The 8,967-nt window shown below is 42.8% G+C and overlaps 1 long non-coding RNA gene across 1 annotated transcript; it reads left to right on the top strand.

Annotated features, from left to right (window-relative positions):
- The first annotated feature begins 2,207 nt into the window (after nt 1-2,207).
- On the top strand, nt 2,208-8,534 carry LOC109368535. The gene is made up of 3 exons (XR_004160317.1): nt 2,208-3,429; nt 5,906-6,192; nt 7,016-8,534. It is a non-coding gene; the product is annotated as an uncharacterized LOC109368535 (long non-coding RNA).
- Nucleotides 8,535-8,967: the final 433 nt, after the last annotated feature.

Here is an 8,967-nt window from a genome sequence, read left to right as displayed (position 1 = left end):
ACACTTTATAAATACAAAAAGAAAAAAAAAAAATTGAACATTCCAGAATTCATTTCTGGAATGGAGATGTATCCAAAAGAACTGTGCTTTGGGTTGTACAGTCTTCCCAAGGAGTCAGAACAAATATCCAGACTTCAACACGAGACCAAGCAGAGTTGCTCAGTCCCTGTGGAGATGAGATATAGAACTGGAGAATATAAACAGATGTGGAGATATTTTGATGCATTTCTGAAAAAACAAATGACATTTTCTGCTATATTTTAGAGTTCACTCCAGCCCTCTTATCAAAAATATGATGCAAAAACAATAGTCACTTCATTTTCATTTCTCAATCTGCCTGGAGAGCAAAGGCACAGTCATCTAGTAGATAGGTAACATCAGAGCCTAACAACTGTTGAGAAAGTCTTTTAGAGTTTAAAATGATGAAGGGAAAAATCATCAAGGAACTATGAATCTGAAGGAAATCAATATGATAGTCTAAGATCTTGAAATAGCATAAAATATATTTTTATTTATTATTGCAGGCAGGTTGATTAGTACCTGAGGGAGATTCTCAGAATCACAAAATTGTAGGGGCTGGAAGGGACGTCTGGAGATCATCTACAAGCCAGCACAATGCATCTAACTCAATACAGATTAAAAAATTCCACAGAAACAAGAAACTATAGGGTACTACAGCAGAAATGCTAAGTCATGGCTTGAAACAGTGACTGAGCACCTGGTGAGAAGGCAGGGCCAACCCAAGGGAGCTCAGGTGCACGCAATGCCCCTAAGTGACTGAAGGGGTGGATCCTGGCTCCACCCCTTCCCAGACCTCATTTACGGATTGGCAGTGGGGGCAAAGATATCTCACTGGAGATCCCTGCCTAGTGGAGGCCTTCTAAAGGTAAACGGTTTTTCTTCCTTTGTTTCTGCATCCACGGCTGCTGTATTTGGGCTTGCTCTCATTTGCTGCAGCCTACGATTTTGCTGCTCTTCTATTGTTGCTATGCTTTCTATTACGCTACAGATACAAAATGTGAAACTTCATTTTCCTAGTCTCGTCCCCATTCTTCTGCAGGGGAGAACCACCCTGTGAAAGAAGCAAGACTGCAGCAGTGAAAGTTTGGGGTTTTTTCTGCATCTCTGGAGCTGACTTCTGTGAGCAGACGAAGGGCAAGCAGACAACGCAAGTGTCTATAGCTCGGGGTTTTGAAATGGCAAGGCATACTGTTCAAGGATATCTCTACCAATTTTAACTAACAAGCGTGGCGTGTTTGGGCTAACATTATGGATAGCAACAAACAAGAGTACACTTTGTCTCATCAGTCTCATGGATATAACTTTCTGCTTACAGCTGTATTTGGCTAAGACCTGTAGGTGGTTACAGACTTTGACTCGGTGGCTGGGCTTGGATGGGAGCCTTCTGGCTTACAATCCTATGCTCCAACCATCTAATCTCTTGGCTCAAAGGAAACTGCGGTGTCCCTGCAGACCCTTGGTAAGACGCCACAGCTCTGTTGAGTGCTTAGCTTTTGATGGGGGTATTTGAAGGCTTCACAGATGGCATTCAGTGACTGATCCCTCTTTCTACCTGGAGGCTGCCAAAGGATGGCAGCAAAGAGACATGTGTTAGAAGGACATCAGGGTGTGAATAAAGGGGCATGTGCAACAGGAAAAGGGCTGCAATAGCTGTTGCTAAGAAGGAAAAGCATTCCATCCTGGAAAGCCAACTATATGGAATCCAGTCTCTTCTGCAGTTTGGTGCTGATAAAAATGCTGCACTGGCATCTCTGTAATATGATACTCCAAAGCAAGAATATGGTTTGTTATTACATCTGTGGCCAGTAGGACTTCGTGGTGGTGGTGAAGACATCCTCAGCTATAGCTGAATGTTTAGTTTCCATGCCCCTTCTGTCCTAGAATGACAGTCAGCAATAATTACTTCAGTGGCTTCTACCCTGTAATTCTTAGCCTCTAGGGACTATACACAGATCCAGAAACTCATTCCATGCAAGCCCCTTCTAACAGGATGATGACTTCTAGTCTCTGCTGGACTTGATCTAGATTCACATGGGAAAGCTAGAGAAGAAATGACAGTTTGCTGGAGCAGCCTTTGCCAGGCCAAATTTCTGTAATGAGTTATCTGCATTTGGAAACAACCCTGAACTGACAGAGAAAGAAACATAACAATCAATTTGAGGCATATGATTTAATAAACTACTGGCCACAAGATCTAGATAGGAGAGGAAAATTGATCAGTAATGACAACTGTTATGTACAGGAGTGTTAAGAATACCACCTGGACCACCAGAGGATGGGCTGCGTCCTTTAATTCTGTTGCAAATTTCTGATATGTAAGAATGCTTTTCTGCAGGACAAGAGAAGGGGCAATTTCATTTATTTGTTTTGTTTAACAGAACTCTTGTTTCTGACACAATCTTTACACTTGTTTCTCTAGTTAAATCTTTTTTTTCTTTTTTTTTTTTTTCTTCTCTCTCTCTTTTCTTTCCCTGGTGTTTGCATGAACTCGGTGAACCCTGATCACGTGTGGCAGTGTTTATATTTGCACAGGCTGTTCTGTGTGTCTCTGTTTGTGTTGCCACCACATCTACATGGTTTGGCGGCAGCCCCACGGCTGTGTTTCAGCTGCATATAAATCAGCTTCCCCCCACCCCCCTGTGTTTCCATCTGTCTGTCTTCCCTGATTGCTCTGAAATGTTACAGGGCATGGAGATTAGCCCATGGCTGAACCCTTCAGACAGAAATGGTACAAAACCAAACCTGAGTTTCTCCTCCTCAAATCTAACTCATCAATCTATGGAGGTGTGGAGTGTTAATGTTTTTGCAGTGACAAACCTCAAAGCAGGGACTAACCTCTGCTTCTGTAGTTTTCAGGTCTGTTTCTCCCAAAACATTTGTACAGAAGCTCTAAGGTCACCTCTGTGTTGTGGAGCTAATCCTTCCTTAGCTTTTCATTACATGAAGATCTCCCTTTACTCACACAAATTTAATTTCTGCTCCATCATTAATTATTACCTCCAATTTGATTGCTTCACATCTCATTAGTTCATTTCTCCCTCTGGAGAAGAGGAATGACTGGAAGCATGGGGAATTGGAGGCACGTAATCAGAGAATGGGATGTTAGGCAGAAATCACAGACCTTGATACTCTCCTTGCACAGAGATGTTTCTCTAGGAGTCTCCTCCCAGACTGAGTTCATAATGGGGTTAATCACATATGAGGCTGATTGAATTGCTGTGAGCCCTAGAGATAAACTTCTAGCTCAGAGTGTCTGTGTGATTTACTCTTGGCCATGTCTCTTCGCTTGCAGAATAGATGCCCCAGGGGAACAGAAGATTGAGCATGCTGCCCTTTGGCCATTGGCACTAATTTGCCAACTTAGTAGAGATGACAAAAGATGAAGTGGGGAGTCCACGCCCATCTCAGGTAAAAGAATTGCCTGCTTCAAGGTAACTGAGAAACACTGATAGGACAAAATAGATGGGAGAAGAGTAAGACTCCTTTGTTGTCTTATGAACTTCAGTCAAAGAGCCAGATCAATGTTTTCTCACCATAAGTAGGTTTAATATTCTGCCTTCTCCTTGAGCATAAAGCAGAAAACAAATGCTTCCATTTAATCTGTAAATCCTAGGAGGGCTTTGTATGGACACACTTCTTTTAGAAGGAAGAAAATTCAGGGTCACTGTAGACTAAGTTAGAAAAAGAAGAGATAAATTGAATTGGCTTCCCAAACCACCTAGATTGTACTCCACAAAGGATTCTGTGTGTTCTTACCAAGGTCAATTGATTTAAATAAATAAATCTGTGATTGTGGATTCTTGTCTCTTTCTAATCTTCCCTTAAATTAGGAGATATCTGGGTTTGGTGCTCTATTTTGCCTAGTATTTTGGCTCCAAACTTTAAGTTTTAAGAAAACTATGAAGTTGGGTCTAATGCTCAACTGGAATAGTTTCCAGGGAATTATTTGTAATGCCTATTCTGTAATACAAAGAAATATCTTTAAAAACATGATCCATCATTCTAGAAGTACTTTGTTACCAAACTTTTGCTGAGGTATGGGGGTGGCTGTTATTTCATTTTTTTTTTTTTTTTAGTAGTAACTTCATTTAGAAATTCAGAAAGGGCGGATAACTGAGATGTGAATGTCCTCTTCTTTTGTCTTCTATCTGAAAGAGGGAAAGAATTCTAGTAATTTTTTTTTTTTCAGTATTGCTGATGTCCCAGACTCGTCTGAGTAAATGTCATGTAAAATCAGTATCTATCCATGGGAATCTCATAGAACCAGAGTGGTTTTAATGTTCACCAGAATATTTCTGTGAAAGTTGCTAGGATGCCAGGGAAAGCATTGACTGATCACAGAAAACAGATATGAGACAAGTGCATGATGGCATATTTTTCTAAAGGAAAAAAATGTATTAAGGATTCAACTGAGAACTGTACTGACATAACTATAGTTAGTTCTGGTCACTGTTAAGTCTGTGTCTTCCAATCTGTTAACTGCACAAGAATAGGATGTAGCTACAGTATGGAGCTGAGTAAGTTTGGATTCAGCATTTAAGGAGCAGAAGAGAAGCAATGAGGTGTCAAAAGACGTAAGTAGGTTAGATCGCAATGAAGAGATAGCCTTTCCATCTGCTAGGAGCTCCTTTGCAAGGTAAGACTGTTAGATATACAAGTCCCTGGCTGGGACTGATGAAGAGGATAAAAGCACGGAAACGAACAGAGCTATACTATGATCGAGTAGGGTATGAGGGAAGCATTTCTTATAAAAGGGATCCTGAGGTCTCTGCTGAGGTGCCAAGATTAAAGACTTTTGCCAGGGATGGAAATGGACTTGATTTGTGTCCCTCAGACTAATTCCAGGAACCTCACTCCTGCCTGAGAGCATGTAGAGGCTTTTCAGCTGGAGACAAGTTTATGGCTTTTGACTTTTTCATGTTCATGCGTTTTATAGTTGTTTTTTTTTTAATTGGGCTTTTATAGAAAGGTCTCTTAAGTCTAGCAAAATTCCGGTAGAGATTGTGCTAGATAGACATGTAGGAAGGGAGAGAAAATAGGGAGACCTGGGGAGAGATGGATAAATTCAGAAGTGCAAGCAGAGCTCTGTCAAAGCAAGTTTCTGACTTACACACTTAACTTTATCCATCGGGGCAAGTCTACAGCGTGATTAACCTCACAGATAATGCTTGGACCTGGAACAGAATGCAAAGCCAATCCATAATGCCACCCATCCCACCAGAGGCATCTTGATGTCAGCTTTGCTGTGACCTGGAAATGAGGGGAGAGTGACAGGAATTTAGTGCTGCAGATAGTGAAACACCTTCCAAACCAGAGGAGGTTGCTCTGTGTTCCAATATTACTAATGGTAAAGGTACTGCCCCTGGTGGGATATGCTGTCTTTGCTGGGGTATGCATTAATATCCACTATGCTTAGCAAGGAATTTCCCCTCTCCTGCAGAGTTTGGCAGCAGCTATTAGATTCTTTCTCCCTCAGTCGTAGATCCCACAGTCCCTGTTCAGAGGAGCTGGGCTGTTCTCTGACACTCCTGGTCTGCAGTGGCTCTGAAAGTCTCTTTCAGCTCAAATGTGGGACTGGTAGGGTGTCAGTACATGTATCCCTATGCAGTGACACATCAGCAGGAGGTGACCTCGCTTAAGGGAAGCAAACACCAGTTTAGCTGGGTTATTGGAACCAAAACCCTATAAAAACTGATTTTTTTTTTTTTAATTTATTTATTTGTTTATTTTTTTTCTGAGAATAGTCCCTACAGCACTCACACTGTTGCATACAACCGTCTCAAACTCTTCCCAAGCCCCTGAAAGTAATGCAACCCCTTGTGGAATAACAAACATGCAATGTGGGGATCTAGTATGTAATTTTTATTTTGTATCCTTCTCACAGCAGGAAATGTTGGGTGAAATGTTCTGGTCATCCAAAGAAATGGACCATGCAGCATGGGATGGCAGCCCCTTCATGATCCCCAAGGCTTTGGTGCTGGGATCAGTACAAGGAAGGATGCCAGAGAAAAAATATGAGATTACCTCTCAGCAAAGCCCTTTGGCCTGAATCACTGACATCTTTGATTTGAACAGTAATTTAAAACACGCATGATGAGAAGTCAAGGAAGGGATCCAGGAAGGCCTGGGGTCCAGCCAAGCTGGTGTGTCTGCCAATTTGCTGTTCTGAAGGTAGGTTTGCTAGGAAGGAGCAGGACCATATCTGAAACCTGTCACAGCCTCAGCTAAACCACAAGACCCTTTCTCAGGAAAGATCAGTGACTGTATGGCTGTACCAGCAATGCTTTGTCAGATACCTACAGTCCCGGTCTTTCGCTCAGCTGCACCAAAGCAGTATATAAAGGGGTCTGGGGGAAAATCCTGACATATCTTTGCAGCTGATCAGAAAGCCCTGTTGATGTGAGATGTATGAATAACCTTAAGGTAGGTTCAGTGATGTAGCTTGAGGGTGAGGAAGGTACGCAGGAGCAGAAAGGAAGGAAAGAAATATGGATGAAGTAAAGGAAAAGAGGAGCATATCAGGACATATATATCAAACAGGTTCTTTCCACTCTCATCTCTCCCAGACCACTGGCTTTCCTGAAAGATATTACTGGCACTTGGTTCTTTTCATGAGAAAGCAAGGGAAAGCGGGGGAAATCCATATTAGATAGTCCTAATTGCTTGGTTTCAACAGAAGTGCATGACTTGAGAGAAAGGTCTCCCAGGTTGAATGCTACTGCAGAACTGATACAGGCCGATTGTCAGTGGGATCCCAGGTTTAGAAATACCAGCAAATTCACCTTGGTGAGGGGAGAAGAGAGTTTTGGTCTGGCTGTGAGTCCAGACTGTGGCTCTGACCCACTGTGAGTGTCTGGTGACTAGCTGCCTTTTTGATTCAGATACAGAAGATTATTCTCACATAAATTATCTTCCTCCCTGCTGGGCAATTTCAGTTTCCGTTCTGATATTTCTTGTGTCACTTCTCTTCTCTCTCTCTCTTTCTCTCTCTCAGGTCAGGTTCAGGTTGGAAACCTATTGCTCAGAGGGAGCAGATGGAAGAAGAGGTGTCTTTGACTTTGAATCAGATTCTGTATGATCATGGCTCAGTGATCATACATCCTCCAGGGCCTGAAACCTAACGAGAGAATGAAGGAGGAAGCACTGTCTCTCTCAGATCAAAGTAAAGAGAAAAGTTGAGATATAAAGGAGACAAAATGAGCTGCAGGGTATGCGAAAATCAGAGCTCCCATACGGTTTGCTGAAGACTGCCAAAATAGGGTTCTCCACAGCCATCCCATACCTACGCAATACAGTGATGGGAGCGTTTTTAGATAAGATCAGACCCAGAGAGAACATGCCTGGCTCTGTTTTTTCCAGCAGAACAATATGGAAACCCACTGCTGGGAAACCGTTTTTCCAAGCCAGAAAAGAGGCAAGGAATTGTTCTGTGCAACCACTCAGGAGCCTCTGCTCCCACGCATTCTCCTGCTTGCTGACACCCTGCCAGGACCGCAAAGGAGGAATTGATTTACATGCAGTAAGTCAACTAAATAAATAGCTAAATAAAGACCTTCCTACCTTGCTCAGCTAAAGAAAGGGAGGGACCAAAATCAAATTCAGGGGGAAGTCCTCTGCAGGTGTGCAGCTCCTGCCCAGAACTGGGTACTGGGTGCTGACAGTGATATTTATTCCACGGGAGGGAATTTTGGACTGCTCTTTGTAAGGCTTGTCACTCACTGTCTTCTATTCTTGCTACTGAACTCTGTGTTGTGTGAGACCCCTGAGCTCAGACAGCATTCGATGGCTTCAGCAAGTGTGTCCCAATTGTATTAGTTCTTATTTTGGTGACTTAGTTCCTAAAAAGTGCAGATTCACTTCAAGAAGATACTCCTTTGGCCCGAAGCACGGGCTCTCCTGTTGGGGCCAGTGTCAAATTGCTTAGAGAAACAGCATACATAAGAGGGTTATAGCAATATCTTTTCTCACTCCGGATCCCATTCCCCCCACTTCCTATTAGTCTGCTCCTTCCTGTGAAGTGTGCCCAGGAGATCACTGTGTTTAATAGATGCTGTCCTCTATGACTACCTCCCTTTCCTACTTCTGGCCTCTTCAGCATGCATTGACAAAGGCTCTTCTCATGAGAAGTTTATGAGAAGTGTGGGTAATATGAAGAAATACCACTGCACTTTGAAGCTTGCTCCTTTGAGCCAGACTGACCGTCCCTGTTTGGGAGCAGGTTCCCTACAACCATGCACCATTCCTGCACACTTCATCATGCCCTCAACTGCCCACACCGCTGCAGAAATGCAGGGAATAGGTTTATAGACCATGATGTGTTCTTGTGAATTATCTCCCAATAAAACAGAGATCTGGTGATTGAGATAGCAATGCTGGGAATTAAAGAGTGAGCTCAGTCCCTGGAACTGCCCTGCTCCCCTAACATTTTGGGGTTTCATGGGGGCATTCACCTCCCACTCTATTTAAATACAAATGACCTTTTCTTCTGCGTGCCCCTACTACCAGAACTAGCTTATCAGTTGTTTCACTTTCTTATAAAAGTTGCTCAATTGCCATTTTGACGGAGCTAAAGTTCTACTTCTCCTGCTACCAGGCTGCCATATGTGTTAAGACAGGGGCTGGGGAGAGAGTCAAGTTAAAGAAATTTTTATGTACCAGGTAGTTCAGTTTAAGGCAACAATCAATAGCAAATTACAGCTGGAATAAAGATGAGGGTAGCTCTACTTGCTTTAACACCCGTCATGGGGGCTACATAAGGTTAGGCTTCCCTAACCTTCAGAGAAAGGAGGCAAAAATGTTCTTTACTGTCTGTTCTTATGCCAGCATTTTCTTGCCTTCTCCTAGAGCAGCAGACATGGTGCTCTTTAATTCCAGCGGAAAATAGTAGCCAGCCACCAGGATACCTGCACCCAGAAATTGCCATAAGAGCAAAAGAATAATTAAAAA

This window comes from Meleagris gallopavo, chromosome 7, assembly GCF_000146605.3.
Source record: "Meleagris gallopavo isolate NT-WF06-2002-E0010 breed Aviagen turkey brand Nicholas breeding stock chromosome 7, Turkey_5.1, whole genome shotgun sequence".
Lineage (NCBI taxonomy): Eukaryota > Metazoa > Chordata > Aves > Galliformes > Phasianidae > Meleagris > Meleagris gallopavo.
Note: the sequence above shows the minus strand (reverse complement) of the source record. Positions and strands in the feature narration are given on the sequence as shown.